Source organism: Oncorhynchus keta, chromosome 29, assembly GCF_023373465.1.
Source record: "Oncorhynchus keta strain PuntledgeMale-10-30-2019 chromosome 29, Oket_V2, whole genome shotgun sequence".
Lineage (NCBI taxonomy): Eukaryota > Metazoa > Chordata > Actinopteri > Salmoniformes > Salmonidae > Oncorhynchus > Oncorhynchus keta.
This window is the reverse complement of record NC_068449.1, coordinates 44,878,603-44,884,602: the sequence shown is the minus strand read 5'-3', so window position 1 is coordinate 44,884,602 and position 6,000 is coordinate 44,878,603.

The following is a 6,000-nucleotide window of genomic DNA, read 5'->3' as shown; positions in this document are numbered from 1 at the left end:
AGTTCTCTTGCTACCACTGCTAGCAAGCTCTAGTAGGTGATGATATATAACATGTGATCTCTCTCCAAGGGGCTTTATTGGCATGGGGAATACATGTTAACATTGCCAAAGCAAGTGAAGTAGATGAAATACAAAAGTGAAGTAAACAATTCAAATGAACAGTAAACATTACACTCACAGAAGTTCCAAAATAATAAATTCATTTCAAATGTGATATTATGTCTATATACAGTGTTGTAACGATGTGCAAATGGTTAAAGTACAAAAGGGAAAATAAATAAACATAAATATGGGTTGTATTTACAATGGTGTTTGTTCTTCACTGGTTACCCTTTTCTTGTGGCAACAGGTCACAAATCTTGCTGCTGTGATGGCACACTGTGGTATTTCACCCAGTAGATATGGAAGTTTATCAACAGCAGGTTTTTCGAATTCTTTGTCGATCTGTGTAATCTGATGGAAATATGTGTCTCTAATATGGTCTCTCTCTCTCAAATATGCAGCAGCTCAGTGCATCGGACACTATACCTGGGCTGTGTTTAGACAGGCAGCACAATTCTGATCTTTTGTCCACTAAATTGGTCTTTTGACCAATCACATCTTTTCACATCAGATCTTTTTTCAGAGCTGATCTGATTGGTCAAAACACCAATTAGCGCAAACAAAGATCAGTATTGGGCTGCCTGTCTAAACACAGCCCAGGTGGCACACAACAACTAGAGTCAGATAGATCCAGGGATGCTGTCATTTGCATGCTCCAGCTCTGCACACTAAAAGTCAGCATGCCTCCCTCCAATAGTGGGGGAATGAAGATCCACATTAGAAATGCTCTATATCCTCTAGCATTAGTCTATAGAAGCTGCAAATTCCAGTAATTTGTCTGTATAGCACATCATGTAGATGGGTTTATCTGACAGTGGGTGTTATTGTCAGGACAATTCATGTGGTGTATATGTTAGTGGACCAGGGCATATGGGTAACCAGAGGTGTCTTGCATGAACACTTTTGAATGGATACTGATGACCATATGCTATATCTCTGCATTCATTTGGTGTTATTCAATCGCCTGTAATGTTGGTCGAACAAGCCTATTATTTATGTGTGAAGTTCACACAGTGCAGGCAGTTCATGAAACTGGGTGATAACATGAAATAAGACCAATAAAAACTCAACTGCCCATAAGGCCTTGCTGTGTGGGGGTGTAGCTATCCAATTAAACAGACTAAATTAAGATATGAGCCACACAGCCAACGATTGCCATGCAGCAAACATAGAGAAGTTAACTTGCTATTTATCAAACTTTTCTACATGTCGCAGAGACACCGCCCTCGGCAACTTTCGTCAACAGTCGGCTTCGTGAACAAACCCAGTGCAATGGACACATTCCACTTCTCAGATGTTGTTGCATGCATCAACCAATGGTTGAATGCCAGGTCATCGACTGTGCAGTCGGGCAGCAGATCACTATAACAAGCGATGTGGTTAGGTGATACGTTTAAATACCTATCCAGGTGTTGTAAGATATGGCATGTGTCAACAACATCTCTCACTGACCAAGTTTGTAATACCTACATGTTTCAAGCAAACCACCATAGTCCCTGTGCCCAAGAAAGAGAAGGTAACCTGCCTAAATGACTACCACCTCGTAACACTCACGTCGGTAGCTATGAAGTGCTTTGAAAAGCTGATCATGACTGACATCAACACCATCATGCCGGATACCATAGACCCACTCCCATTTGCATACCTCCCCAACAGATCCACAGATGACGCAATCTCAATCGCGCTCCACACTGCCCTTTCCCACCTGGACAAAAGGAACACCTCTGTGAGAATGCTGTTCATTAACTACAGCTCAGCGTTCAACACCATAAGTGCCCACAAAGCGAAGGACTCTGGGACTAAACACCTCCCTCTGCAACTGGATTCAGGACTTCCTGACGGGCCACCTCCAGGGGGTAAGGGTAACCAACAACACATCTGCCACAGTGATCCTCAACACTGGGGCCCCTCAGGGGTGCGTGCTTAGTCCCCTCCTGTACTCCCTGTTCACCCATGACTGGGTGGCCAAGCACAACTCCAACACCATCATTAAGTTTGCTGACGACACAACAGTGGTAGACCTGATCACAGACAACGATGAGACAGGCTATAGGGAGGAGGTCAGAGACCTGGCAGTGTGGTGCCAGGACAACAACCTCTCCCTCAATGCGAGCAAGACAAATGAGCTGATGGTCCAAACACACCAAGACAGTCATGAAGAGAACACGACAACACCTTTTTCCCCTCGGGAGACTGGAAAGGTTTGGCACGGTTTGGCACAGTCCTACAGCTGCACCATCGAGAGCATCCTGACCGGTTGCATCACTGCCTGGTATGGCAACTGCTCAGCACCCGACCATAAGGCACTACAGAGGGTGGTGTGTACAGCAGGGTACATCACTGGGGCCAAGTTTCCTGCCATCCAGGACCTCTATATCAGATGGTGGCAGAGGAAGGGCCTAAAAATAGTCAAAGACTCCAGTCATCCAAGTCATAGACTGTTCTCTCTGCTACCGCACGGCAAGCGGTACTGGAATACCAAGTCTATGCCCAAAAGGTTCCTTTACAGCTTCTACCACCAAGCCATAAGACTGCTGAACAATTAATCAAATGAATCACTTTACCCCTATCTACATGTACAAATTACCTCAACTAACCTGTACCCCCGCACATTGACTCGGTAACAGTATATAGCCTCGTTTTAGTTATTTTATTTAGTTACTTTTTTTATTAAATTACATTTTTTACTTTAGTTTATTTAGTCAAATGTTTTCTTAACTCTATTTCTTGAATCGCATCGTTGGTTAAAGGGCTTGCAAGTAAGTATTTCACTGTATGGTGTTGTATTTGGCGTGTGTGACAAATACAATTGTATTTTATTTGAAAGATTTGGTAGCCACCCATTTGGAAAGAAATTTGAATAATGACGAATGCTAAAAATGATCGTTAGAAAAAGTCTGATTTTCTACATTACAACTGTAAGCTGTTTGTGATAGCTGTAGCTGTTGTACCATTATTAAAGGGATAGTTACCTTGGTGCCCTTAGCCTATAAGAGGTCTATGGACGAGGTATGACAGCAATCCATGCTTTGGTTTAGTTTCCCTGGCACTGTTTCCACAATGTTAACATTTTAGCATTCATGGCGCAAATCCTATTCATGTCATGGAACCGATATTAGCATTTTTTTGTGCATCCTGTCTTGTTTAGGGACGGAGCCCTTTTTAATATTAGCCAGTGTGCAGATTGATACATAAATATGCAAATGTTTCTTACTTTATTTGGTTTATTCTATTTTCTATTATTAACTATATTCTTATCACTGCATTGTGAGAAAGAAATAGAGGTCAGAAATGCACTGTACTGTCTTACACCTGTTGTAAACATTGAAACTTAAAACTCACCATGAAGAGAATGACATTCATAGCCATAATCATGCATTTCTATACAGTACAGATCAGGGACCCATGATGTAATCCCATTACCATAATTCTGTTACCAGGTGTAAATCCTATTATTTTTATTCTTCAATAACCAAAATAGATTTTTTCAAACTCAAAGTGTCATGTCATAGCTGACACCCCATTCTTAGTAAAGAGCTTACATTTAAGAGTTTTTGGAAAACATAGTCACATAAAGAACTGAGGAAGGTTTTGACCAATATTCTGTTACCAAACTTTGCATCTGCACAGTTCTTCCAGTATATGTATTTTTGTATTATGTTCAGTTAAAATGTTTAAAAGTAGTCACTGTATGGTTTGTTAAACTTTAAATACATTTTTTGTTTGGCATACATTTTAAAACATCTGAGACTCAGTGTAATTCAGTTATCGTGGAATTGAACAGATACAAACTACAGTAGATCCTGTGTGGCATACAACCCCTTCCCTGCATAAAACTCAGTACTTGGTAATATTCTAGACTAGTCTCTAGTATATAAACTCGGTCAGCGTGTACAATATTCCTAGAAAATATACCCACAACTGTTGTCGTGACGTGACTTTCATAATAATAATAATAATAATTCATAATGTGATGATAATGTGATCAAACTACCTATGTTTAATTGTCACTCGATTAAATTAATCATGTAACAATTAACTCATCAGGATGTTGGGGCACTACAGAAAAAGTTGTTTAATGAGTTACTATCTCCCGACTTAAACTCTAAAGATATATAGATATCTCTTACATCAATAACAGTCACTTATTAATCATTACCTCATCAGTCTCATTCTGAAACCTAGCCCTTCTGAATATTCAGTACTACACAAATTGATTTAATCATGTATTTACTAACTAACTGAATAATAACACAGAATACACATACACACTTACATGAGACAAAAGTCCCTAGTGGACTGTCAAGATATGACAGCTTGTTACACATATGTAGAGTTGAGGGGTAGATAAAGAGAGGGACAGAAAGGGAGAACACTTGAATACATTTGGAACTTACACTCAAAGGAATAGTAATACTTTGAACATGAACCACCGATCATTCGGAGAAGAAATGCAATATATATATTTACGTGTAGCTGTCCTTGATCGTCGTCTCTCTGTTGAACCATTTTCTCAAATAGGGTTTGAGTGTCCTATCCCACTTCGGTGTGAGACTCGGCTAGTCTTGGAGTGTTTGTGAGAATAGATACTTCAGATTTTCCTAAAGGTTGTCTGGGAAGGATTCTTCCTTCCCACCTTGTGTCTTTTACTGAAAGTTCTAGGACCACTTTTACATGCACAGCTGCAGACTGTGAATGTTCTAGTCTTTATCTTCTTCACTCGTGTTGAGAGTTACAGAGTTTCTAACCATTTTGTAATGTGGAACCGCCGCTCCACGCTGTCTGGTCTTATACTTTTTACCATTTGTGACATCTGGCTCACACCGTCCATCTGCTTGGTCTCAAGGTTAATTATTTAGGTTCAGGCTCCTGACCACTTTACACGCCAGCAGCAACCCAACATGGTTTTAGTCTGTTGTACATTTCGTTACCAAGGCTTTTATCCTCAAGTTAAAAGGGGGCGTTCCATCACAACGAGACAATGTCACTTGGGCCTGGTTACTGACTGGGCACAAGTTTATATGAAAAACGATTTTCTAATTTAGAATGCAACGGTATTCTGTAGACAAAGGCCTTTCTTTGGTGGATACTGAAAGGCAGAGAGGGAAAGATCCCTCCTGCTTAACTGTACGACCCAGTGTTAAGGTGTCCAGACCGGCACAGCCCCCCTTCCCCTCTTCTGTGGGAGAGAGGGGGGTCTGGCTACCTTCAAACATTTGCCTAGCTGATGGGTCCTTTGATCCACAGTCAGGAGAGTCATGACACTGTTAAGGAGTGTAAGGTGGACAACACCCATGAACCCCTAGTCAACTTGTCATTTGGAACAGGCTTGACGCGGCTAATATACACCAGTGTTTTGGGAGGCGGTGAAGCAAGGCAAGAAACAAGGACAGTTGAATATGGCATATATACAGATTTTTACAAAGTATTTTTTGCCTGTAGGGTGTAGTTTGGTGAGTTGAACCAAATATTTAGTTGAGCCACTCTTGTTTCTAGGAAACCCTACACAAAATGGAAGAAAAAAAGGAAGAAACCACATGGAAAAAGCAGTAAGCAAGTTAGGTCTAGAAATGTTCACAAAGTCAAATAAATGTGTTATAGGTTTCATGATGCTTGTGTCTAAAACAAAGTAGGTCCTTTTAATATTGTTCTACACATCAGTTGGGGCCTCTATAAGCTACAATATGAGGTCCTAAACCTAGCATGAAAGTGCATCCTTGTAGCTCTGTGGGGAAATATAGTCAACATGTTGAGCCAATGGCCACCATACCCCATACAAATTATATTTACATTTTGTCCACTGTATGCATAATATGCATAGTATTTTTGCAATGTGTCATGCATATGAAATCAAGATAGTGTTTTTTTATTGTTACAGAGCAGATAAGAAAGTGAGAG